The sequence below is a fragment of the Carcharodon carcharias genome, chromosome 15, assembly GCF_017639515.1.
Source record: "Carcharodon carcharias isolate sCarCar2 chromosome 15, sCarCar2.pri, whole genome shotgun sequence".
In the NCBI taxonomy this organism is placed as follows: domain Eukaryota; kingdom Metazoa; phylum Chordata; class Chondrichthyes; order Lamniformes; family Lamnidae; genus Carcharodon; species Carcharodon carcharias.
In genome coordinates this window covers 35,093,089-35,120,500 of record NC_054481.1, presented here as the reverse complement: position 1 = coordinate 35,120,500, position 27,412 = coordinate 35,093,089, and positions in this window count along the sequence as shown.

Sequence of the window (27,412 nt, the reverse complement as noted above, 5' to 3'; positions counted from 1 at the left end):
CCATTTCCCTCTGCCAGGTTCTCTTTGGTTCTGTTTGCCTATGTTTGGATCTGTTTGGCTCTGCCAGGTGTTATTTGACTCTGTTTGGCTCTGTTCGGCCCCTTCTGGCTCTGTTTGGCTCTGTTTGACACTGTGTGTCTCTTCTGGACTCTGTTTGGCTCCATTCGGCTCGGCCATGCCCAGTTTGGCTCAGTTTGGATCTGCCAGGCTCTGGCTGGCTCTGTTTCACTTGGTTCGGCTCTGCCAGACTCTGTTAGGATCTTCCAGGGTTTATTAATCTCTCTTTGGCTTTGTATGGCTCTGTTTTGCTCTGCCAGACTCTGTATGGCACTGTTTGGATGTGTTTGGCTCCATTTGGCTCTGCCAGGCCCTAATTGGCCCTGTTTGGCTCTTTTTGGCTTTGATTGACTTTGCCAGGCTGTGCTTGGCTCTGTTTGGATCTGCCAGGCTCTGCTTGGCTTTGTTTGGCAAAGCCAGGCTCTCTTTGGTGCTGCCAGTGTCTGTTTGGCTCTGTGTGGCTCTGTCAGGCTCTGTTCAGCTCTCTTTGGCTCTGCCAGCCTCTGTTTGTCTCTGTGTGGCTCCATTTGGCTCCCTTTGGCTCTGTTTGGCTTGGTTTGGCCCTGTTTGGCTCTGCCCGGCTTAGTTTGGCTCTGTTTAGCTCTGCCAGGCCCTGCTTGGCTCTCTTTGCCTATGATTAGATCTGGTTGGTTCTGCCAGGTGCTGTTTGACTCTGTTTGGCCCCTTTTGGCTTTCTTTGGCTCTGTTTGACACTGTGTGTCTCTTCTGGACTCTGTTTGGCTCTGTTTGGCTCTGCCATGCCCAGTTTGGCTCAGTTTGGATCTGCCAGGCTCTGGCTGGCTCTGTTCCACTTGTTTTGGCTCTGTGAAGCTCTGTTTGGATCTTCTAGGGTCCGTTAATCTCTCTTTGGCTCTGTATGTCTCTGTTTTGCTCTGCCATACTCTGTATGGCACTGTTTGGATATGTTTGGCTCCATTTGGCTCTGCCAGGCCATAATTGGCTCTTTCTGGCTTTGTTTGGCTCTATTTTTCTCTGTTTGGCTTGCTTTGGCTTTTCCAGGCTCTGTTTGGGTATGTTTGGCTCTTTTTGGTTTTACCAGGCACTGTTTGCCTCTGCCAGGTTTTGTTTGGCTCTGTTAGGCTATGTTTGACTTGGTTTTTATCTGCCAGGCGCTATCTGGGTCATGAGGACTCGAAACGTCAACTTTTTTCTTCTCCGCCGATGCTGCCAGACCTGCTGAGTTTTTCCAGGTAATTCTGTTTTTGTTTTGGATTTCCAGCATCTGCAGGTTTTGTTTTTATAGCTATTTGGCCCTGTTTGGCTCTGTTTGGATCTGCCAGGTTCTGTTTGCCTCTGTTTGGCTATGTTTGGATCTGCCAGGCTCTGTCTGGCTATGTTTGGCTCTGCCAGTGTCTGTTTGGGTCTGTTTGGCTCTATTTGGCTCTGTTAGGCTCAATATGGCTCTGCCATCCTCTGTCTGGCTCTGTGTATCTCAGGCAGCCTCTAATTTGCTCTCTTTGGTTCTGTTTGGCGATGGCAGGCTCCGTTTGCCTCTGTTTGTCTCTGCCCAGCTCTGTTTGGCTCTGTTAGGCTCGATATGGCACTGCCATTCTCTGTCTGGCTCTGTTTATCTCTGGCAGTCTCTGATTTGCTCTCTTTGGCTCCCTTTGGCTCTATTGAGCTCTGTTCGACTGTGCTTCACTCTATAGTTCTGTTTGGCGCTGGTGGGCTCTGTTTGCCTCTGTTTGGCTCTGCCAGGCTCTGATTGGCTCTGCCTGGCTCTGTTTGGACCTGTTTGTCTCTGCCAGACTCTTTTTGGCTCAGCTGGGCTCTGTTTGGCACTGCTAGGCCTAGTTTGGCGATGTTTGGCTCTGGCAGGCTTTGTTTGGCTCTGTTTGGCTCGTTCTGGCTCTGTTTGGATCTGCCGGGATCTATTAAGCTCTGCTTGGCTCTGTTGTGCTCTATTTGGCTTTGCCAGTCTCTGTTTGGCTCTGTTTGGATCTACCAGGCTCTGTTTAGCTCTTTCTGGCCGTGTTTGGCGCTGCAAGGGCCTGTTTGGCTATGATTGGCCCACTATGGCTCTGTCAGCCTCTGTTTGCCTCTGTTTAGCTCTGCCAGCATCTGATTGGCTCTCTTTGGCTCCCTTTGGCTCTGTTTGGCTACGTTTGAATATTTTTGGCTCTCTGTGACTGTGTTTGGCTCTTTTTGGCACTGTATGGCTCTGGCAGCCTCTGTTTGGCTCTGCCAGGCTCAGTTTGGCTATGTTTGGCTCCATTTCCCTCTGCCAGGTTTTCTTTGGCTCTGTTTGCCTGTGTTTGGATTTGTTTGGCTCTGCCAGGTGCTATTTGACTCTGTTTGGCTCTCTTCGGCTCCTTTTGGCTCTGTGTGGCTCTGTCTGACACTGTGTGTCTCTCCTGGGCTCTGTTTGGCTCAGTTTGGCTCTGCCATGCCCAGTTTGGCTCAGTTTGGATCTGCCAGGCTCTGGCTGGCTCTGTTTCACTTGTTCCAGGGTCTGTTAATCTCTCTTTGGCTCTCTATGTCTCTGTTTTGCTCTGCCAGACTCTGTACTGTTTGGGTATGTTTGGCTCCATTTGGCTCTGCCAGGCCCTAATTGGCTCTGTTTGGCTCTGCTGGGCTCTGTTTGGCTCTGCCTGGCTCAGATTGGTTTTGATTGGCTTGCCAGGCTCTGCTTGGCTCTGTTTGGTTCTGCTAAGCTCTCTTTGGCTCTGTTTGGCAATGCCAGGCTCTGTTTGGCTCTGCCAGGGTCTGTTTGGCTCTGTTTGGCTCTGTTTGGCTCTGTATGGCTCAGTCAGGCTCTGTTCCACTCTCTTTGGCTCTGCCAGCCTCTGTTTGATTCTGTTTGGATCCCTTTGGCTCCCTTTGGCTCTGTTTGGCTCTCTTTGGCCCTGTTTGGCTCTGCCAGGCTCTGTTTGGCTCTATAGGGCTCTCTTTTTCACTGTTTGCCTCTGCAAAACACTGTTTGGCTCTCTTTGGCTCTGCCAGTTTATGACTTGTTCTTTTTGGCTCTGTTTGACTTGGCTGGGTTCTGTTTGGCTCTGTTTGGCTTTGTCAGGCCCTGTTTCACTATGGTTGGCTCTGACTGGCCCAGTTTGGCTCTGTTTGGCTCTGCCAGGATCTCTTTGGCTCTGTTTGGCTCTTCGAGGCTCTGGTTGGCTCTGGCAGAATTCTTTTGGCTCTGCTAGGTTCTGTTGTCTCTGTTGGGCTATGTTAGGCTCCATTTGTGTCTGCCAGGCACTGTTTGGCATTGTTTGGCTCTGCCGGGCTCTGTTTTTCTCTGTTTAACTTGGTTTGGCTTTACCATGCTCTGTTTGGATCTGCCAGGCTCTGTTTGGCAATGTTTGGCTTTTTGTGTCTGCCAGGCTCTGTTTGGCAATGTTTGGCTCTTTTTGTGTCTGCCAGGCTCTGTTTGGCTCTGTTTGTCTCGATATGGCTCTGCCATCCTCTGTCTGGCTCTGTTTATCTCTGGCAGCCTCTGATTTGCATCTGTTTAGCTCTGCCTGCATCTGATTAGCTCTAGATAAAAGCAAAGAACTGCGGATGCTGGAAATCCAAAACAAAAACAGAAACAGAAATACTTGGAAAAACTCAGCAGGTCTGGCAGCATCGGCGGAGAAGAGCACAGTTGAGGTTTCGAGTCCTCATGACTCTTCAACAGAACTAAGTAAAAATAGGAAAGGGGTGAAATATAAGCTGGTTTAAGGGGTGGGGGTTTGTTGGGACAAGAAGCCAGTAATAGGAGGAGATAACCAAAAGATGTCACAGACAAAAGGACAAAGAGGTGTTGAAGGTGGTTATATTATCTAAAGGAATGTGCTAATTAAGGGTAGAAAGCAGGACAAGCAAGGTACAGATAGCCCTAGTGGGGGTGGGATGGGGTGAAGGAATCAAAAAAGGCTAAAAGGAAGAGATAAAACAATGGGTGGAAATACATTTAAAAATAATGGAAATAGGTGGGAAAAGAAAAATCTATATAAATTATTGGAAAAAACAAAAAGGAGGGGAAAGAAACGGAAAGGGGGTGGGGATGGAGGAAAGTTCATCATCTAATATTGTTGAACTCAATATTCAGTCCAGAAGCCTGTAAAGTGCCTAGTCGGAAGATGAGGTGCTGTTCCTCCAGTTTGCGTTGAGCTTCACTGGAACAATGCAGCAAGCCAAGGACAGACATGTGGGCAAGAGAGCAGGGTGGAGTGTTGAAATGGCAAGCAACAGGGAGGTCTGGGTAATGCTAGCGGACAGACCGAAGATGTTCTGCAAAGCGGTCACTCAGTCTGCGTTTGGTCTATCCAATGTAGGGGAAACCGCATTGGGAGCAACGAATGCAGTAGACTAAGTTGATGGAAGTGCAAATGAAATGCTGCTTCACTTGAAAGGAGTGTTTGGGCCCTTGGACAGTGAGGAGAGAGGAAGTGAAGGGGCGGGTGTTGCATCTTCTCTGGTGGCATGGAAGGTGCCATGGGAGGGGGTTGAGGAGTAGGGGGTGATGGAGGAGTGGACTAGGGTGTCATGGAGGGAACGATTCCTATGGAATGTCGCCAGGGATGGTGAAGGGAAGATGTGTTTGGTGGTGGCATCATGCTGGAGTTGGCTGGGAGTTAGATTGATTAGGGGATTTAGAAGTTATCATAGTAGTAATTTATAGATCTATCTATGCATTCAAAATCATTTCCCTTATTAATAAATGTTTAATCTAGTTTTATAAAAACCTATAAGACTTGGTGAGGGTCTTAGTACCACTGAATTCAAGGCATGCACCTTGAAATTTATTCAAATTGAAAATGAGTTGTGATAGTTATTTCAAGTTTCCCTCTGGGATTTGAACAGCTCAGCATTTACCATTGGCTGTGCCATAGGCATTGTTACCTTCAAACAGCAAAGAATACAGGCAGCCAAGGACCAAAGGAAAGCTAGAAAGATCAGGCAGCCCCAACAAAAAATCAGACAACTCACCCTTGCCCGTACTGTGAAAAGCCACTCGGGTCTGCAAATGGACTCCACAGCCAGCTTAGAGCGCACAACAGATGACTTTACACATGCAAGAAATGGCTAACTTCAATAACAAAGGAAAACCAACAATGTTGACTATTCTGAGGGGGTACAAGAGCAGAAGGACCAAGGATGAATATTCACAAATCTTTGAAGGTGGCAGTGCAAATTAATAAGGCAGTTCAGAAAGTGTGTAACTTCGTAAATAGGGTCATGCCAAACCTTTACAAATCTCTGGCTAGCCCTCAGCTGGAGTATTATGTACAGTTCTGTGCACCACACTTAGGAAGCATGTCAAACCCTGGAGAGGGTATTGTAATAGCAGCCTCTTGTGGCCATTGTATATGTACGTGTACAAACTAGGAAAAAAAAACAGTTCAGTTGGGTACTTGACTGCCTTGAGGCACACAATCTCTTTTTCTTACAGTCTGGCAATGAGCTGGGATTGTAGATTTCCCTAGCCAAACAAATTTGAGCTGGAGAAGCTTCCAGCAAACCAATGGAGGAACTGTAAGCTTCTTTTCTTGTTGAGAAACAGGCTTGAAAATCTGATCTCAAAGAAAAGGCAGTGTGGACACGTGGGTGGACTGACCTTCAAAGATAGCTGCATCAACAGTATTATTGGGTGTCTGGAAGAGTACAGCCATGGCCAAGAATCTTTCGGTGTGTATTTGGAGCGGATTGTGATTTTTTTTAAACTGTTAATTATATCCTCGAAGATCCATGGGCAGAATTTTCCGTTTGACATGTGGGAGGGGGTTTGGCCCTGCACATCCGCATGTAAAATGGGGCAGGGTAACATCGGGTGAGTGTCGCTGTAATATTTTGTTGGGCAGGCGTACGATGAAGTCCAACACACGCCCACCATTAATTAACAGGCCACTTAAGGTCCTTTAGCTTTCAAACAACACTGATTTTTCGGCGCCCGTGCGATCTTCAGGTTGGCACACGGGTGCAACGGGCAAGCGGGTTGGAGACATTTGTATTAACCTCATCCACGGGCAGGATAAAAGGGCTCAGTGGGGTTATGAATCTGCTCTGTGAAGTATTTATTTCTGAACGTTCTTGATACTTGGCCTGTGTGATCTGCAGTAATTCAGAATGCATCCCAGCTGCTTTCTCTAGACTCTTAACCTTCAGCTCAGCACTCTGCAGTGAGGAATCTTTTCCAGGCCTACAGGTTTCCGAAAGCCTTCCCTCAGCCTGGGAATGGGAGCTGAACTGTGCACTGGAGGCAGCTCCTCTGAGGAGGAAGGGAGGGTTTGAAGAGGGAGGAGGCCAGGAGTGCACATTCAGCCTCCAGGGGAGCCGCCTTTGGGAGGACAGGCGCAGGCATAAGGGGTGCAGGGCCAAGAGGTAGTCCAAGGCAGAAGGTGCAGCAGAAGACGCCACTATCCTGCTGCCAGGGTATACAGGCGGCGCAGCAGCTACCTCAATATGTCTGAGGTGCAGTGCCAAAGGAGGCTCTGTCTCAAGGGAGACAATCAACTATATCTATCAGATGATTGGGCCTGAGATCTCCCCTAACTGTGTGGGCAGACACCCCATGCCAGTGGCTCTGAAGGTCACAGCTGCCCTCAACTTCTATGCATCTAGCTCCTTCCAGGGCTCGTTGGTGATCTTTGCAGTGTCTCCCAATCAGCTGTCCACACTTGCATCAAGCAGGTCGCAGATGCTCTCTTCAGGCGTGCATTGACCTTCGTCCACTTCCATTAGGACCAGGCCAGCTAGACACAGTGAGCCAGAGGCTTCGCGGCCATTGCTGGCTTCCCCCGTGTCCAGGGTGCAATAGACTGTACACATGTGGCCATCAAGGCACCAGCAGGTGAGCCCAGTGCCTTCATCAACAGGAAGGGCTTTCACTCCATGAACGTGCAGATAGTGTGTGATCACAGGATATTAATTCTACAAATCTGTGCAAGGTACCCAGGCAGCTCCCACAATGCCTACATCCTCAGACACTCCCAGGTGCCGGGGCTCTTCAGTGCTCCAGCCCGGCTTGATGGATGGCTGCTGGGAGACAAGGGCTATCCCCTCAGAAGGTGGCTCATGACACCTCTCCACCATCCAAGAGCAGAAGCTGAGCAGTGGTACAATAGGAGCCACATCTCCACAAGGGCTGTGATGGAGAGAGCCATCAGTCTTCTCAAGATGCGCTTCTGATGCCTGGACCGCTCAGGGGGCGCACTCCAGTACCCCCCAGATCGTGTCTCGCTGATAGTGGTTGCATATTGCACTCTCCACAATCTTGCACTGGAAAGGGGGGACACAGTGGACAATGAAAATGTTGACGCAGTGGCTGCGGCTGCACATGATGAGTCCAGCAGTGAGTCCGAGGATGAGCAGACACAGGGAAATGCTGAGGGGGTGGGCGCTGACTCGGGCATGCTGCAAGGAGCCAGGGACACCTGGGAGGCTTTAATCCAATGAACCTTCAGCTAGCACACCACAGATGGATCACCAGGACAAACCTGGGCTGCCGCCTCGATACTCGACACCTAAGTGCAAAATCTGCCGGGTCAGCAGCACTAACTAAGGACCTTGTAAATAAAGCTGAACGTCCAACAAATCACTCATTACACTTTTGTCAACCATACGCAAGCAGAGGAAATGAGGCACATTCAGCCATGGTCACACATCTGCATTTAATGTGTGAAGCAAAAAAACTTATCACAAAGAGAAAACAATAGTGTTAACAATCAGAAAGAAATCATAAGGACCTCATCTCAGGCCAACACAAAAGCACCAGTGAAAAACCCGTGGTGTGCCTAAGGTACCTTATGCTTTCGTTTCTGGGTGCGACATCTTGGTACTGCCCCATCTCTGGGAGTGGCATCTGAGCCAGCCTGCTGACTCTGCTGTCCTGTTGCCTTGATGACCTTGGCGGACGTCCTCTGGCCCATGGAGCCTGTGCTGGTCCTGCCTGGGAGGGAACTGCCAGTTCCACAGCTGGCATCTCCCCAGCCGTCGCAGCCTCACCCGATGATACGGTCACTGGCAGAGAGGCGGAGGAGCTGCCACCCTCATCTGGAGCCGCCTGAGAGGAGCTTGCAGGGATGACAGGCAGCTGCTGCACTGATGTAAGGTTGCTTCAGACCTCCCTGCTCACCATAGGTGGATGGGCAACGAGCTGGGAAGTTGATTCCCAGACCATCTCCCACACTGGCACTGACCAGCTGAGGTCATTACCGATGTGAGGGCTTGCTGGTCAGAGTGCATCCCCAGGAAGCCCTGGCGGGTCTCCTGGAGTTGGCTCTCCATGAGAGTCACCACACTCTCCATGAAGGACGCTTGGCACTGGGACATGTGGCTCATTGCTTTGGCAATCATCTGCGTAGACTCCTCCACCACAGACACCAAGCCAAGCATAGCCTCATGTATCTCCCCCAGATGCTCCCGTGCACCCGGCTGCATTTCCTGCAGCTGCTGTGTCACAGACGACTCCAGAGGCACATCATCAGGCACCGACTGAGCATGTGCCTGGTCCCCCGCAGTCCTGACTGCTGGCACCATGGGCACTCTGTCTCTGCCAGCTCCTCCAGTGAGTGTGAAATGCCCTCACCACTGTGCCCCGGGACACTAGCCGTTGTTCTAATTCCCACCGAGGTGGCAGTATCTGCGCTGGTGCCTGCCTGGCAGAAATGGTGTGATGCTGGTGAGACTTCAGGCCCCTCAGGTGTGAGATGAGGCCTCTGTTGCTCCTGCTCCCAGCCCTGCTCCACTGATGCTGAAAGGAAGAACAAGGACAGTGGATCAGTTAACATGGAGACAATGACAATGTTCATCCCTGTCCCCCCTTGCTCATTATGCGCTCAACCTTCCGTAAGCAATGGTCCAGCAATGTTGCAACAATAACTAATTTAACAATCATCAATGCTATGGCTGTTGGGAGGACAATGCTGACCTCACTGTTGGGTGTAAACCCCTGGCCATGGCACCCCAGCCTCACCAACACCAGTATATCTGGGCGCATGGCGCCTCTCCAGTTCAAGGGCCTCCTGCTCGAAGCAATTTAGTATGGAGAGCTGTGCCTGGTCACCTCCAGTCCTCACACACTCAGCCGTGTTCTGCGCATTCTTCTCCTGAAAAGGGGAGAAGACCATTGATTAGGGCAAATTACACATGGACTCTGTTCATGCATGACCCACCCCAACCAGAGTGGGACATATCAAGGCTCCAGAGCCCCCTCTCCCCACTGCTGCCAATCACTCACACAAAGATGCTAGGCCTGCTCCCCACCCCCTCACTGGTCCCTTGGACACATGCTGCCTACCTCACATTAGAAACCACACGTTATATCCTTCCATAGCAAGGAGGCGCAAGCACATGCAGCGTAGAGGGCAGCAGATGGTTCCTTGCCACACCACCTTGAGGCTCCCCTTCCACCATCTCATCACCCTGACTAGGACATGTCCTGGAGTTCTGAGTCTACGCCTAGGTGCAGCTCCTCCAGGTTGCCCCCAAACCAGTCATGTGGGACTCAGATCAACACATGCTGCGGGGGAAAACTCACCTCATGACCCACACAGGCTGACCTCAGCATGGGCACTATCTGCTTGCCCACCCAGCAAAGAAAAAATGCCCTCAATGATTCAATGCAGTCACTACACTCAGGCTTGGGGGGTGGGGAGGGGTAGGGGGCAGCATGGGGTAAGCCAAACTGCTGGATTAAATGACCAATGCCAACATGATACTCACCTTGCCAGAGCGCAACAAACTATTGAAACGCTTGCGGCACTGGATCCAGGTGCACCGGACCACGTCGCGGGAGCTCACCACCTCCGCCAGCTCCTCCCAGGCAGGTTTGGTCATGTGGGGGGCCTCCTCCTCCTCCTCCCATTCTGATGGACCAACACCTCCTGTCGTGCTGCCACCTCCTCAAGGAGGGCAGCAAGGCAGTCATCAGAAAAATGAGGGGCGCGCTGGTCCCTTTGCTGGCCTACCCTGCGGCCTGGCCTGCTCACCCGAACCCCTGTGCTGTGGCCTGGAACTGGCCATTGTGAGCAGCCCACAAAAGGCTGCCAGGCCTTCTTCTAAACTATACCATGAAAAATTGAGTCAGCCTCAACTGGAGAAATCACACATAGAATTACAAACATATGGAGGAGTACAAATTCCCGTAATGGTAATTGTGTCAGTTCCAGTCATACACAATGAGCAATGTGCAAAATTATTTATCATTGTGGTGAAGGGTGAAAAACCAGCCTTGTTAGGAAGAGATTGGTTAACAGCATTTTAGTTAAATTGGAATGAGCTTTATTGCGTAGAAGCAAAATTCACAACGCAAGATGGCGTGATCGCCAAGTACCCTCAGGTATTTAGTGAAACTGATAAACCGTTTCAAGGATAGAAGGCCAATGTTCAGAGGAACACGAGCAGTTAACTGCAGGCCTCATCCAGTGGCCTATGCTCCAAGGGAGAAAGAACTGAAAAGAAGTGAGACTGAGAACATTACCTCTAGAGTAGAACAAAGCAATTGGGCTACTTCCATATTGGTAGTACCAAAGTCAGGTGGTAGTTTAAGAATATATGGTGATTATAAGGTAACCATAAATCAGGTATGTAATCCTCCCAACACTTTTTCAAATGTAGAGGACATGTTCCCAATGTTATCAGAAGATCAGATTTTTTCAAAGTTTGATCTGACAAATGCTTATCTGTGACTTGATTTAGACGATAAGTCTCAGTTATACTTGACTATTAATACACACATGGATTTGTTTAGGCTGCCATCTGGTGTTTCTTCAGTCCCAAGAATTTTGCAAGGAATTTAGGGAGTAGTGTGCTATTTGGATGAAATACATATTTCAGCTCCAAACAGGAAGACCCATGATTGACTGAAGGTGCTAGAACATTCGGAAAAACATGGAGTGGGTGAAGGCATGCGAATGTGAAATGTTTCAAAACTCTGTTGAGTATTTGGGTCACAGGGCATACAAAGGTGGGTAACATCCAACCAAGAGCAATAGTTCAAGCAATAAGAAATGCGCCCTCAGAATATGTCTGAGCTCAGATCTTTTTTTGGGCCGAGTGAATTACTACAGTAAATTCATACCAAATTAGGCAACCTTGTTACATTCACTGAATGAACTCTTGAAGAAGGGTGTTCTGTGGAATTGGACAAGGGAGTGTGACAAGGTATTCCAGATATGTAAAAGTAAATTAGTAGATGGTATAATGCATGTATACTACAATGCGTCCTAAAAGATTAAGTAGCACATGTTGTAGGTGCTGTAATCTCTCATATATTGGATAATGGTAAGGAGATACCGATTGCATTTGTTTCATGCACCCTTAGTGCTAGTGAGCAAAATGATGCTGAGATAGAATGTCTTTTATTTTTGGAGAAAGAAGATTTCATAAGTCGTGTATGGTCGTAGATTTACGATCGAAACTGATCATAAACAACTGACAGCTATTTTGAATCCAAACTCTCCAGTGCCTACTTTAAGTGCAGCCCAAATGCAGAGTTGGGCTTTGACTTTGTCTGCTTATCAGTACAAAATTAATTACAGACAATCGGAAAATCATTGTAATGCTGATGTGATGTCTAGATTTACCACCCCCAGCAGCAGTAGAGTCAACAAGGAAGATGTGTTTTTCTTTTTGTATGTAAAGGAATTGTCAGTCACAGCAGATGACATTGATGGAACAGTTCGTTGGGACCCTGTATTGGCAAGGGTATATGACAATATTGCAATTGGGTGGCCAACACAGGCACTGGATTTAGAAATCAGGCCTTTCTTTATGCATTAATAATTAGCTGTCTGTTGATAAAGGTTGTGTCATGTGGGAAGTCAGAGTTGTAATTCCTGAAAGGTACATATTGCAGTTGCTATGTGATCTTCATGATCAACACTTAGGGATGAGCTTGACGAAGAATCTATCTTTCGTGGCCAGAGTTAGACAAGGACATAGAAGACACAGTGAAACAGTGTAGAGTAGGTCAAGCAGTAGACTAGTATCCACCATAGTAACATTTGCAACAATGGAAATGACCACCTAGAGTGTGGCAGAGGCTGCAGATAGACTGTGCAGAATTTGAAGTCCAACTGTTATTCATTGTGATAGAAAACCATTCAACATGGGTCGAAGGGTTTCCAATGAATTCAGCAACAACTAGCAAGACTTTAGATATTTCGCATTGTTTATTTGCTGCTTATGGGTCCTCAGAGGAAATTGTGTCTGACAATGGACCTCAGTTTTGTTCAGAAGAATTTGTAAAATTCTTGAGAGTGAATGGAGTAAAACACAATAGAGTTCTACCACATCATCCTGCTTCAAATTGAGCAGCAAAGTATACAGTACAAATTGTTAAGCGGGCTCTTGTTAAACAAATGTTAGCTACAAATTGGAAGATACATCAGTTATCACTGAATCATAAACTGGCAATTTTTTTGCTTATTTATTGTAATGCACCTCACATTACTACCAGCAGAACAACAGCTGATTTGTTTCTTAGAAAACAGCCTAGAATGAGGTTTGCTGAAGATACATTTAGCACAGTCATTAGAAGGAAAAAATCCAGGCAGAGAGTCATGGTAGGAGTAGAATGAGAGAAAGCATTCTGAAGTTGAACCAGAAGATTAAGGTGAAAGATCATTATACCAAGAAGAGTCATGAAAATATATGATCCTCGCACATAATTGGTCGAGATGTTTGGTAGTGGAGGGGTTAGATGTGTACATATAGATCATGTTTTATCTTCAGAGATTCATGAAGAAGGAGGGAGTTGGGAAGAATCAAATGGCTCTGATGAATTGGGTAGTTTGGATATGAGTAGAGCACCAATAGTTATTCCAACACAAGGTGTTCCTGAAACCAGTTCAGATCCGAATCAGAGTCAGGTTGATATGTCTGATGAAATGGAAAATTCAATGAAAGGTCTAGGGAAAAATCAGTCCTTGTTGGAGAAACTTCCTTAGGCTCAGGCCCAGATGGGTCAAGGCACTTCTCCCAAGTCTTTAAAATTTGATTTGAGAAAGGAGGTCTCCTCTTAGGAATAGGAAACCAATGATTAAGTTGGATTTGTAAATGAATGATAAACAAGAAATTGCATGGAGGGAGGAGTGTAATAGCACCCATTTGTGTATATGTATGTAAACCAAAACTGGAATAAACCAATTCAGTTGGGTACTTAATTTCCTTGTGGCATACGGTCTCTCTTGTCGTGTAAGGATATTACAAATATAGATGAGGTTTACCAGGATGATACTATGGATGAGGGAATTCATATTATGCTTTAGGTGGAGAGATTGAAGAAGTTGGCACTGTTCTCCTTAGAGAAAAAGAACGCTAAAAGGACACCTAATTCAAAATGACAAGGGGTTTTGATAGAGAAAGTAGAATGGAACTGTTTCCTTTGACAAGTGTTAACCAGAGCTTTTATTTAAAATTATCGGCAAAGTCTCATGAGAGGAAATCAGGAGAAATATATTCACATAGAGGATTATTAAGGTCTGTAGTGTGTTGTGTTTTTGTGATGACATAAAGGCACCAATTGCTCATAAGGAATTGTGTAAACACACCATGGGCTCATTTATTGAGACTAGACACATGAGAGCGTTTATACAAAGTATAAAGATTGAAGACACCAACAGCAGGGCTGGTTGCTGTTTGCTCTACTGAAAAGCAAAGGTGAAACTAAAACTGCATCACACAACATACTTCCCTTCTAATGAATGTCATGCTGCTATCCCTTATGGGCATATGATATCAGCGTGAACAACCTGAAAGGGTGAAGACATTTAGATTCCATAAGGACTTGGAAAAGGAATTGGACGTGTACTTGAAGAGGACTAATTTATTGTGTTATTGGGGAAAAAGAGGAGGTGTGGGATTAAATTGAACAGCTTTATCAAAAATGGCACAAGATTTATGAACCAAATGGCCTCTTTCTGTGCTGTAAGATTCTATGAGCATAAATATCCAAACCAGCTGAAACTCCCTTTCTTGCTTGATGTTACTGTTCATGAATAACAAAGTACAACGTGATGGAGGCTGCATTCTTTACAGAGACTGCATCACTTCTACACTGAAGCTTCCTGTAGCCTACACTGCCAAGTGTGCTTTAGACAGTATTCCGGCAATTTCCTGGGCAGTTCAGTGCATTGTCATGCAGTTTTGATTCACTGATTTTCAGCCATGTAGCCACCAGAGGGAGACAGCAGCTATAATTGTGTTCAATAAACTATACAAAATAAAGTTTCTGAACATTTATAATAAACTTTTAAAATTGATAATGTAAGTCCAAGATTATAGTAAATATTTTTTCCCGCATTCTGTTTGAAAAATATATAAAATATGTTAATATATATTTGGTTAAAGATACATAAAGATAACTAAAGAATATTTACTGTACATTATATTGACAAAATTATGACAGGAGCAAATACCAATGCAGTCTCATTGCTTTGGTATCATATGTTAAAGATCATATTATTTCATTCATTTTGAAAGTAATATTGAACTAGTTTACTCCATCATGCATTAATATTAATTTTACTATGTATAGGAAGCCGCCTGGTTTGAAATTATCATGCGTTTCCCAACAGCATTTATACTTCTCCATAATTTTCTACTTTTACATGATGTCAGTAATGATTTTCCTGTGCATCAAAATACATCAGAAGCCTTGCTTCTAACGAGCGTTAGTCATTCTCCAGACATCATTCTTTTATGATTACTTACAAAGAACTAATTACTTAATGTTGTTTTGTTATATAGCTGTCTTTGTTTTCCTAATGGCCATAGACAGAAAGATCAGTTCAATAACAGCACAGAGAAGGCTTCTGATTTGCTTTTCCACATACTCCTTGATCAGGGGTAACATTAACAGTGGCAATGCCTAAGATATGGGACATATTAAAGTAATTCAACACACATTCATTAATGTTGGGTGTGAAAGGTACTTTAAAGTGTAGACTCCTTAATATGTATGATTTTAGCCCACTCCATAGTGCATTATCTCGACCAGGATCTGTTGCCTGAGGGAGAGTGCGGTTTCAGAAAAATTCAAGGAGCCATTGATATAATGTCCGCAGTTAGACAGCTCCAGTGGAAATGCCAATGACTGAACATGGACCTCTACACCATAATAAAAACAGAAAATGCTGGTAAAACTCAGCAGGACTGGCAGCATCTGTGGAGAGAGAAACAGAATTAACGTTTCGAGTCCATATGACTCTTCTTCAGGGCTTAGCAGTCAGGAACCCCATGAAATACCCTAGATGACGGACATGGTCTTCTTTACTTCAAAGGATAAATAACTAACTATCCTCCACTAATTGCATTTTTCTAAAGAAATTACCTTGCTTTTATTGGGAGAAATTGCTGTAGTTTCAACTAAGGGTTCTGTTTCCTCTAGTTCACAGGGAATCTTTTTAAATAGACTCTGTAGACTGGTTGCTGGCTGAAGGCTGCTGTAGCTGATATTGATACCCTTGAAGCCTGTGACTCATGACTTCTGGTTGCTTGAGCTTCTGAGGGTTCAGCTGCAGACTGCTGCATCTTGTCTGCTGCTGATTCACTCTGGCTAAACTGACTCGCTGGCGTCATGTCAGGTATTGGTTGAAGAAGAGGCGAAGATGCAAATGTATCCACATCCTGCTTGTGGGCAATATCTATTCTCCAGTAGCACCAGTGCCACTCTCGTGAGGCTCATCACTTCCACTTATCCACTGGAGAGGAAATTGCAGAGGAAGAGTGACTCTTTGAAGCCATCCATTTGATCCACCAATCTGCCCAAGGTGGACCTCTCCCTCAGCAATTTGGAGGGCTGAGCCCGAAAGACAGCTCTTTAATCTTCCTCCAAAGCTGCAAAGACTGAGGACTTGGTTTCCTGTTGGCAACATGGTGACAGGTTTTCCAATGTAGATCAAGGAGACTGCCAAGTGAGATGATTCTTGGATCACTAATATTCAAGGCTTCCAACTCTGTTTGGATGAGCACTGTGATATCAGCTGTTCCTCTCCTGGTCTTGATCCTGTCTCTGACACTATGTGCTGTTTCGCATAAGAGAGGGCAAGAGTTAGTGAGTGGCTATTGAGAAGGTACTTGTAGGCATATTGCTGAGAGCTGGAGAAGAAATAAGATGAAATGAGAATGAGGAGGTGATGAATGGAAAGCCAAGTGTGTGAAGTAAAGATGCAGTTCTCTGTGCAGTTAAGTCACAGATCAGCCATAATATCACTGAATGGCAGAACGGACTCAGGACAGGCAGAACAGAGGAGCTAAATGGCCAACTCCTGTTCCTATGTTCCCAGTTGCTGGTTAGACCAGTGCTAGAAAGTGAGAAGAAAATATTGCCAGCATGTGGTATGACAAAGAAAAAAGGCTCACATTTTCATAACACATTTCACAACCTCATGACTTCCCAAAGCACTTCACAACAAAATATTTTCAAAGTATAGTCACTGTTGTAATTTAGGAAACATATCAGCCAATTTGCACACAGCAAACATCCACAAGTAGCAGTTTGATAATCGCCAGATAATATGCTTTAGGAATGTTGATTGAGGAATAAACACTGACAAGGACATCAGGAAGGTCTCCCCTGCTCTTCTTTGAAATAATGCTATGGGACCTTTTACATCCATGTAAGAGGGCAGACAAGGCACGGGTTTAATGTCTCATCCAAAATACAGCACCATTGACAGTGCAGCGCTCCTTCAGTACTGCACTGGCATGTCCGCCTAGATTTTTGTGGTCGAGATTCTCTATTATGGCTTGAAACCCCAACCTTCTGACTCAGAGGGGGGGGTGCTACTCAGTAAGCCACAGCTGACAGCAAAGGAAAAGGTGTGTGCCTTTGAAATGAGTAATGAGAAATGGTGCATGTATGTTGAAGGATGGGGAGGGAACTGTTGAGATTGCAGCAGGGGTGAAAATGTTATTGGCAAGTGCTGTTGAGAGATTGAGAAATGAAGAGCTGTACTCACCATTGCTACTTTTAGGAGAACATGTAACCTCTTCACATGTTGAATCCAGACCCTGGGGGTGATGCTGTGGACACTGACCCTCTCAGTCCAGGCCTGTTGGATAGGAGTTCTTGGTTTGTTCCTGTGGATGCTGAGGAGCAGAGCTCCCTCCATATCTTCTCCACTATGCCTTCCAGAAAACCTGGGGCAGCTCTCTGACTCCTTACTGCCTACAAGCTATAAGCTACAATTTATCTCATGATTAATCCTCAGTTACAGCTCTGATATGTCCTCACAGTATATACAAATACTTCTTTTGTGACTCATTACTGCAAAACAACCTGAAAGTAGGTAATGCAACTTCACTTCAAGAACTGCAGCTTAAATAAGCTTCAGGTGTCTCAAGGGAAAATGCACAAAAAATGGGTAGAATGCCTGTTTCCCAAAGCCATCATATGGAAAGCCCATCAATCTTATTCAAATGAGACCTGAGAGTTAAATCGCCCAGGTCTCGCACTGCCAGGGGGATTGATTCTCATCCCATTTTTTATTTCTTAAGTGAAACAGATTATATACACTATAACCTGTCTAGTCCGGAAATCTATTGTCGGGAAACATCGGTTGTCCGAACATTTTTTGAGGAGACCCAAGCAACTCATGGCCTCACCACTTGACTGTTCAGGCACTACAATAAATCGAGAAGACGTGGGGCAGAAATTTTCACTCGGTGGGCAGGCAAAAAGACCAAGCGGCCTTTGCATTTTTCTTGGAAACCTCATCCATGGGCGGGATGAGGTTTCCAAAAGCAAATAAAAATAAAATAAAAACTTTAATTTTTCATTAATAACATGTCCCTGCTCATGTGACAGAGTCACATGAGGGGACATGTTTTATTACATTTTTATTTTCTATTTTTTTAATATCCCTTCATCTTCTTGAGGCAGCTCTGTGCCTCAGGGAGATTATGCAGCCCTCACTTGTGCGCAAGCATGATGTTTACACTCCGTCTGCTCGCTCTCCTCCACCCACCTCCTGCACAGGCAGTGCTCGACGCTGCCGCTCGAGTTTCACACTGGGCGGGCCTTAATTGATCTGCTAGCATGAAATTGCGGCCTGCTGCCGATTGCAGGAGGTGGTCGGCTTCCCAACCAGCACCCCCAACCCCCACCAATTACGGCTCACCCAGCATGAAACACGAGTGGCAGCGCTGAGTGCTGCCTGTGTGGAGGAGTGGGTAGGGGAAGGAGGGTAAGTGGGTCGAGTGCGAATTTTGCGCATGCGTTGTTTATAATCTTCTGAGGCACAGAGCTGCTCAGGGAGATGAAGAGATATGAAAAAAAAAGATGTAATGAAACATGTCCCCTCATGTGACTCTCAGGGACTTATTATTCATTAAGCCCGTGGATGAGGTTTCCAAAAAGATGCAAAGACTGCTTGGCAAAAAATTTAGCTTAATTGGTTATTTAATGGACTTAACAGGCCTTTTAATTGTCAGCGGGTTTGCTGCCAACTCCGGCGCACACTCGCCGACCGAACTATCATGTGACTGCACGTTGACATTGGAACGCTCGGCTGACGTCAATGTTAATGTTCGAGCAGGTCAGGCACAGACCTGTCCACAGAGCGAAGATTTCTGCTCATGGGCTCACCTGATCTTCAGACTGAGGATAGAAAACGGTGGGTGATGTGGGAACCCAGGGACTGTGTAGTGCAAGAAAACGCAGAGCGAGGTTACAAAGCCACTCAATTTCTCTGTCTTTGATGTCTCTGTCCTTCTCTGTCGGTCCACTTCTCCATGTCTCTTTGTCCCATATCTTGGTCTCTGTCATTCTCTCTCTCTCACTCACTCTCTCTCACTCACTCTCTCTCTCTCAATTTCTTCCTCTGTTTCTCTCTGCTGGTCTCCCTCTAGCCTGTTTCTCCATATCTCCCTCTCTCTGTCTATGTTGGTCCCTCTCTCCTTTTCTCTTGCGATTAGTCAATTTTTCCATCTCTCTCTTGGAGTCGATACATGGAAAATATAGAATTTGGATAAGCAAAGCAATTATTACTCCCGGTTTATAATGGTTTATCACTGTTTTATGTTTCAGGTAAATAGTTACAGTGTTTTCCAGTTCACACACTTATGGTTAGGTATTCTAACCTCATTCTGTAATCCAGAAAATCCAGAAATCCAGAAATGATTTGGTCCCAAGCATTCCACACTGGGGAGGTTATAGTGTATTTCAAAATCTGCTAGACCCCAGATCGACTCCATGTGACACAAGGAGCAGTGACTTTGAACAGTTCTAAGAGGTAATCCAAAAGTGCTCAATTGCAAGGAATGTGGAACTCAGTTGATAATGCAACAGTATCAACTAATATTATGGATTTCTAGGGTTAAGCACCTCCATCGTGGCTCCCAGACTGGCTAGCCTGGAATTCGGGGTCAGTGGTGAAGTGACACTGTGACACACTCTCTGCTGACCACAAAACTTACCCAGCACCACGGTGGAGACAAGAATTTCACTTGCAAGAACAGAGAATTACCTCACGGCATGGGGTTCAGCATGGCTCAGCAGCAGTCTCTAACACAGGCGAAAAGGACAGATCATGTGGTGCATGGAACACACCCACAGAACCTGTCAAAAATAAAACTACTGAAGGATAGATTCATATTTTAAAGTCGGGACAAGCTGGCACACAACAAGGAAGAGAGGTCGAACGTTGCTGTGCACTCACCTCCAGTTCGCCCAAAGCGCAGGCTACCAAGCGCACATCGCCTGTGTGCTGCTGTGAAACACATCGACATGCTTTCCCACCAACGTGGACGGACGATCCAGTGGGAGTGCAAGAGCCTTGCAGGATGGCCTGATAATGATATGCTGACATATTACATTGAGGTTCCCAAGGACTGGTGGCAGGAAACTCAGCCCACCGTGGGCAGGGGGGGGACAAGCGGACAATCAGGACCTGCCTTCCTGTCATCGTGAAATCGATCGTGCAATTTTGTCCGCTCATGCCACCTATTGTGCCCACCACCAGCAGGCATGGAAAATTCCACCCAATGTCACAGAATTATCAAGCAGGAAGGTAGATTCAGATTGGTTAGTTCCAGGTAAAAATATTACCGTTTTTTTTTTAAAAATCCAATTGCCTTCAGGAGGATTTATTCCACTATAAAATAGGGCATTATTTGAACAAAAATAATCTCCCCATAAGAGTAAGATTGACGTCTCCCACAGGCGATTTCTGAAAGTTTAACACTTTATTATAAAGTCCTGATATTATAAGTTTGTTTCATGTTCCACTTTTCAGAATAACAGTTGTATAAGGTCAAATTTTAGCATTTTGACTACACCAAGAAAACAAAACTTTGCAAAAGATTTGCGATGGCCGCAGAAGTTTACACTTCCAGCAGGTGGCAGACTAACTGTATGCGCCCTATTTTTTAAGCAGGCTCCATAGTGAGGTTTATGGATTACGTTTTTGTTCAACAGGATTTATCTTGATTAGGATAGTAAATGTTCGGTATTTATATTAAGGTCTAAAGCCGTTGCCATAAGTCCAGTGGAAGTGCTGTGGAAAGGGCTGAAATATGTCAGGTACACCAAGTCCTGACCTGAATCCTTTGGCATCTGGATTACATTTTGTGGGGGGTGGGGGGCCGGGAAAGTTGGAGGTTGGAATTGTAGTATGAGGGTGTTCAGGACTGAAAGGGTTAATGTGTGGGATTGGAGAAACAGTATTGAAAACAAGATGATGTAAGACAACTACATGACTGGGAGTCTAGAAGGAAAAAGCTCATGGCTTCACAGAATCACAGAACCTCACAGTGCAGAAGAGGCCCTTCAGCCCATCGAGTCTGCACCAACACATGAGAAACACCTGACCTACATACCTAATCCCATTTACCAGCACTTGGCCCATGGCCTTGAATGTTATGACGTGCCAAGTGCTCATCCAGGTACTTTTTAAAGGATGTGAGGCAACCAACCTCCACCACCCTCCCAGGCAGCGCATTCCAGACCGTCACCACCCTCTGGGTAAAAAGGTTTTTCCTCACATCCCCCTAAACCACCTTGAACTTGTGTCCCCTCGTGACTGACCCTTCAACTAAGGGGAACAGCTGCTTCCTATCCACCGTGTCATGCCCCTCAGAACCTTGTACACCTCTATCAGGTTGCCCCTCAGTCTTCTCTGCTCCAATGAAAACAACCCAACCTCTCTTCATACCTTAAATGTTTCATCCTAGGCAACATCCTGGTGAATCTCCTCTGCACCCCCTCCAGTGCAATCACATCCTTCCTATAATGTGGCAACCAGAACTGCACACACTATTCCAGCTGTGGCCTCACCAAGGTTCTATGCAACTCCAATATGACCACTTTACTTTTGTAATCTATGTCTCGATTGATAAAGGCAAATATCCCATATGCCTTTTTCACCACCCCACTAACACCCCTCCGCCTTCAGAGATCTATGGACACACACGCCCAGGTCCCTTTGTTCCTCAGAACTTCCTAGTGTCATGCCGTTCATTGAATATTTCCTTGTCAAATTTCTCCTTCCAAAGTTAAATTCAGAGTTAAATTCCATCTGCCATTTATCTGCCCATTTGACCATCCCGTCTATATCTTCCTGTAGCCCAAGACACTCAACCTCACTGTTAACCACCCAGCCAATCTTTGTGTCATCTGCAAACTTACTAATCCTGCCCGCCACATAGTCATCTATGTCGTTTATATAAATTACGAATAATAGGAGACCCAGCACAGATCCCTGTGGTACACCACTGGACATTTGCTTCCAGTCACTAAAGCATCTGTCTGTCATCTGTCTCCTACAACTAAGCCAATTTTGAATCCACTTTATCAAATTACCCTGTATCCCATGTGCATTTGCCTTCTTTATAAGTCTCCCATGTGGGACCTTGTCAAAGGCTTTGCTGAAATCCATATAAACTATATCAACTGCACTACCCTCATCTACACACCTGGTCACCTCCTCAAAAAATTTAATCAAATTTGTTAGGCACGACCTCCCTCTGACAGAGCCACGCTGACTATCCCTGATCAAACCTTGACTCTCCAAGTGGAGTTAGATTCTCTCCTTCGGAATTTTCTCCAATAGTTTCCCTACCACTGACGTGAGACTCACTGGTCTGTAGTTCCCTGGCTTATCTCCACAACCCTTCTTAAATAGCAGAACCACATTAGCTGTTCTCCAGTCCCTTAGTACCTCCCCCATGGCCAGAGAGGAATTAAAAATTTGGATCAGAGCCCCTGTGATCTCCTCCCTTGCCTCCCTCAGCAGTCTGAGACACAAATCATCCAGACCTGGAGATTTGTCTACTTTTCAGCCTGCCAACACCTCCAATAGCTTGTCACTCCCTATATCAATTTGCTCAAGAGCCTCGCAGTCTCTGCCCAAGTTCAATACCTTCATCCTCATTCTCTTGGGTGAAGATGGATGTGAAGTATTCGTTCAACACTCTACCGATGTCCTCTGACTCCAAACATAGATTGCCCCCTTGGTCCCAAATGGGCCCTACTCTTTCCCTGGTTATCCTCTTCCCATTGATATACTTATAGAATTTCTTGGGATTTTCCCTACTTTTACCAACCATAGCTTTCTCATATCCCCTCTTTGATCTCCTAATTGCTTTCTTAAGCTCCACCCTGCACTGTCTGGACTCCACTAATTCATTCACTGATTTGCTCCCCTTGTACCTGCTAAAAGCCTCTCTTTTCCTTCTCATTGTATCCTGAATATCTCTGGTCATCCATGGTTCTATGGGCTTGTTATTCCTTTCTATCACCCTAGAGGGAACATGTTGAGCCTGTACTCTCCCCATTTCCGTTTTGAACACCCCCCACTGCTCTTCTGTAGATTTCCCCACAAGTAGCTGTTCCCAGTCTACCTTGGCCAGACCCTGCCTTATTTTACTAAAATCCACTCTCCCCCGGTCCAAAACATTTTTTTGCAACTTGTCTATTTCTTTGTCCATAACAAGCTTATATTGTACCATGTTGTGGTCATAGCGACTAAATGCTCCCCACCACCACCTCAGCCACCTGTCCACCTTCATTCCTCAGAATTAGGTCCAGCACTGCGCCGTCCCTTGTTGGACCCTCTACATATTGATCTAAAAAGTTCTCCTGTACATATTTCAAGAAATCCGCTCCATCCAAGCTCTTAACACTATGTCTCTCCCAATTAATTTTGTGAAAGTTGAAATCACCCAATATAATTACCCTGTTGTTATTGTTTATACACATCTCCACAAATTGTACACTTATTTGCTCCACAATTTCCCGCTGACTATCTGGGGGTCTGTAATAAATACCTTACAATGTGGCTGCCCCTTTTTTATTCCTAAGCTCTCCAGCAGGTAGGCTTAGACTGAGTAACACCTGTAGTCTTATATATCTGTAAATAATTACATTCATACAATAAAAAAGTTATTGTTCAGACACATATATGTCTCTGCAACTGTTCTTTAGCCAGTCAGAGCCAGCATACAACATGGTGGCAGCAGTGAAGGACACCAAAATCTCCAGAAATCAACCTTAAAAAAACAGCAGTGAAGGACCCTGAAATCGCCAAAAAACATCAAAAGGTTTGAAGGTCTGATCTGAACAAAGGCACCGAAACTGACGACTTGGGAAGATAGTTGAAAATCTCCAAAAGAGCTCCATAGACGATGTGAAGGCTGTGAGGCAGAGAAAGAATCAATTGATCAGCTCACTTAGGGCTGCACCATAGCATGTGGTGGCCCATAAAGTATCCTGATCCAACAGCAGACTCAAAGAACCTGGCGATGATTGAGAAAGGGTGAGCAAGCCTTGAAAAGGGCTCAAAACCTTCAGATTAGTGACGTAGTAAACAGACAGCACTGGGCAAATTCCATTTTCAGCGAGCACGGGTTTCGGTACACCGCGCAGCCCGGATCCAAGGTCGGCATGATTGCATGTAGCGATCAGAAGGCAACAATGGAAAAAAATGTCAGCTATTCATACATGATTCCCCAACAGGAGGAAAGCAGTTCACAGAGCTTAATAGGACCTTCCAGCAATTATTTTAAAAACCTGTTGAATTTCAAAACGATTACCAAAAAGAGTCAGTAACCACAGCAAGTATCAGTGAAAGGCTGATCAGCGTGGAAAGCTTCATTACTGCAACAGAAGTTTAAAAAATCAAGACAAGCCCCCTAAGAGCTTAAAACAGCTGTTGTTTCCAAATTCACCTTACCAGATCAATTTGCGCCTATGGAAGGGCCAGGCCAAAGACAAAATTGGGCACTAAGGAGGAAGAGCTTTCTTAAGATTGGGAATTACATCCAGATTGAATAATAAGTCAGAGGCCAAAGTCAATACATTATTACAATCTATTGGAGCAATTGCTGATGATGTGATAGCAAGGCAAGGCATTAATGAAACATCAGAAAAATTCAAAGGGTTCTTAAAAGCCTTTGATAATTATTCTAATTTATGGAGTAGCAGGATATTACAAAGAGCCAAGTTTAACAAAAAGGTCCAGAAAAATAGGCGAACCAGTAGATACATTTATCAATGACCTACTTCAACTGGCTGAAGATTGCGAATTTGGTGATCTCAAATCTAAGCTAATAACAAGACAGCATCATAGTCAGGGTAACTGATGACACCTATCTGATCTACTGCAATCCAAACAAGACATAACTTTGGAGAAGGCAATACCATTAGTCAGACAATGAGAGATCTGTCAGCAAAATGGAGCCATACTAAGAGGGGAAGACAAACCATGGTTCAGGAAATTCCCAATGATGGTACAACTTATCAAACAAAAGAATGCCAATGATACTCCAGGGAGGGAGACACCTTATGGAACAAAAGTTCCAGATGCCATTAAACCATACCAGCGCTGTGTTGCCAAAAAGCCCCACAGGTGCGAACAGTGTCCTGCAAGTACTGCAGAAAGCCCTCATTGTAAAAGGTTTGGACATTTTGGAAAGATGTGTGGAACTAAAACTTCTAGATACACAGAGGATAGCAAGAGAATCTTCGCACACAAAGCAATTAATGAAATGGAGGAGTCTCAGCAAGAAAAGGAACAATAATGTTTCCTAGGCCAGATCAGAGATCCAAGATACATATTCTGGAATGCAGAAATTTGGGTCAGTGAACACATCACTAATTTCAAATTGAATACAGGAGCAAGCATAACAGTCTTGTCCAATAAAGAACAATGGCTAGTAACACAATGCCTGAAGCCATCTCCAATCCAGTTGTATGGCCCAGGAGGAATCAAGCTGCAGATCAAAGGTATGTTACAAGCAATGCTCGATGTACAATGTACAAGAACAAACAGATACTGGTAACATTAAATATTAATTGCAATCAGGAATTTTCTCTTCTGAGTCAAAACATCTGTGTCAACCTCAACCTCATTTAGGCAGTGGAAGATGTTAATGGACACACAGTCAAGAATGAGAACAAATCGGAGCCCCTCAAATGATCCAAATGCTCGATGACCTCAACTGGAGCTTCAGCGCTGATTTTTTTGACACTCTTCACTGAGGCCGATAATTCAGCCCTTTTTCAGAAGATGTCCAGGGTTCAGAGAGTAAACTTGTTCTCGCTGAAGTGGTAACGAACAAGTTGAACCAATGAGTACCTGAGTGTGTCAACTGAGCAGGTGGAAGATGAATCTCAGGCAATAGAATACATTGGATCAATACCACATTCATCCAACAATGGTGACCTTTTTTAAGTACATCCACACCTTTCCATCCATCAAAAGTGGTAGTCCAGAAGCAAACAGTCAACAAGTCCAGCACCAGAGACAGAACTGAACCAGGCACTGTCTACCTCTTCCACGTTGGAGGCTGCTACACCGGGGTTACTGGAATTTGAGGGAAAGCCAGATGTTAATCAAATGCCTACCTCAAAGCTTCCTGTCTGGCCTACATAATTATTTCCGAAGGCAGGAGTCCAGGGTTACCCAAGGGTTGTCAAACAAGAGGCTACAGAAGTAAAGAAAGGCAGACCAAACCATCCAAGAAGCCAGGGGCAACTCAACAACCAAGGAAAGGAAACTTTGTAAATATCAAGAAAGGGATAAACCCACAAAATCCAACCATGAGAGAGAAACAAGGGATCAAGAGAGGTATAGCAGCAAGGAAAGGAAAAAGAGAATCAAGTCTATATCCAGATAAGAGAACCTTCCATTATACATTTGGGAGAACCAGATGTTGAGAGTCAGACTGACAATGTACCAGACACTGCAACTCTTACCAAAGACCAAACAAGTCAAAGCAAACAAGTCCAAGGGGAGACTATTGATCTCCAAGCCTCTCAAGGACACGATTAGGGGGGTTTGTGAAACATCCAGACTGATTGAATTTATGAAGTCAGAGACTTGGGGTGAGAAGGGGTAGTATGTAAATATAAATGTAAGATATGTTTGGACAAAGACTTGGGGGGATATATAGTATTATGGTGTTCAGGGCTGAAAGGGTTAATGTGCGGGAATGAAGAAACAGCACCACCCATATGATGATATAAGACAGAGACAGAGTCTAGAAGGAAAAAGCTCGGCTTAGACTGAGTAACACCTGCAGTCTTGTACATCTATAAATAGTTATGTTCATACAATAAACAGTCATTGTTTGGACATGTCTATGGCTCTGCAACCATTCTTTAGCCAGTCATAACTGACATACAACAAGGATGGAACCTCTGTCCAAACAAGGTCAATGGAAGTGGCACATTGAGTCAATAACTTTCCATGTGCTTGGCCTTCATAGGGGCTCAAGGTTTGGTGAAAGTAGGTTATGATCTGTTGTTCCTAGCCATAATGGCCACCTCCCTGGCAGATGTGAAAACTACCTGGATGTCGAATTGGGATCATACTCTGTGCCACTGCATATCTGATTCAATAACCCTTTAATTTTATTTCTCGGGAGGTGGTGGAACTGGACACCCACTATAACACCATTCCTCCAACCCCTCAACCAACTCCTTCGCTCTCAGTGCCCCCCACTCCCAGCTTCAGATACTTGAGCAGGACCTTGAAGATGCCAAGATGTGACCCAAACCTCTATGACCATGCACAATGCTGGACCTCCTCCTGACCACACGAACGTATAGAGATTTGTGGACATCAGAGGTGAGCGGATCTCAGAACTTAATCTAAATGTATTACCCTGCACAATATTGAGGCAATTATTCTTAATATTTATAATCATGTAACATTATATTTAGTTTTGTACATTCAATTTATTATCAAGTTATTTTGGGAGCTGAAATTACTTTATCCAACAAGTCCTAATTTCATTGATTTCTACTTAAATATAATTGAATGTATCTATAAAGCCAAGGCACACTGGGCAGAAAAGTCTCCGCTCTATTGTATTTTAGATAATTATTTTTCTATTTACCTGTATCATTTTCCAGGAAATGTGGTCACTCAATAAACTTACACTGTTTCTCTCACAATAAATAGTC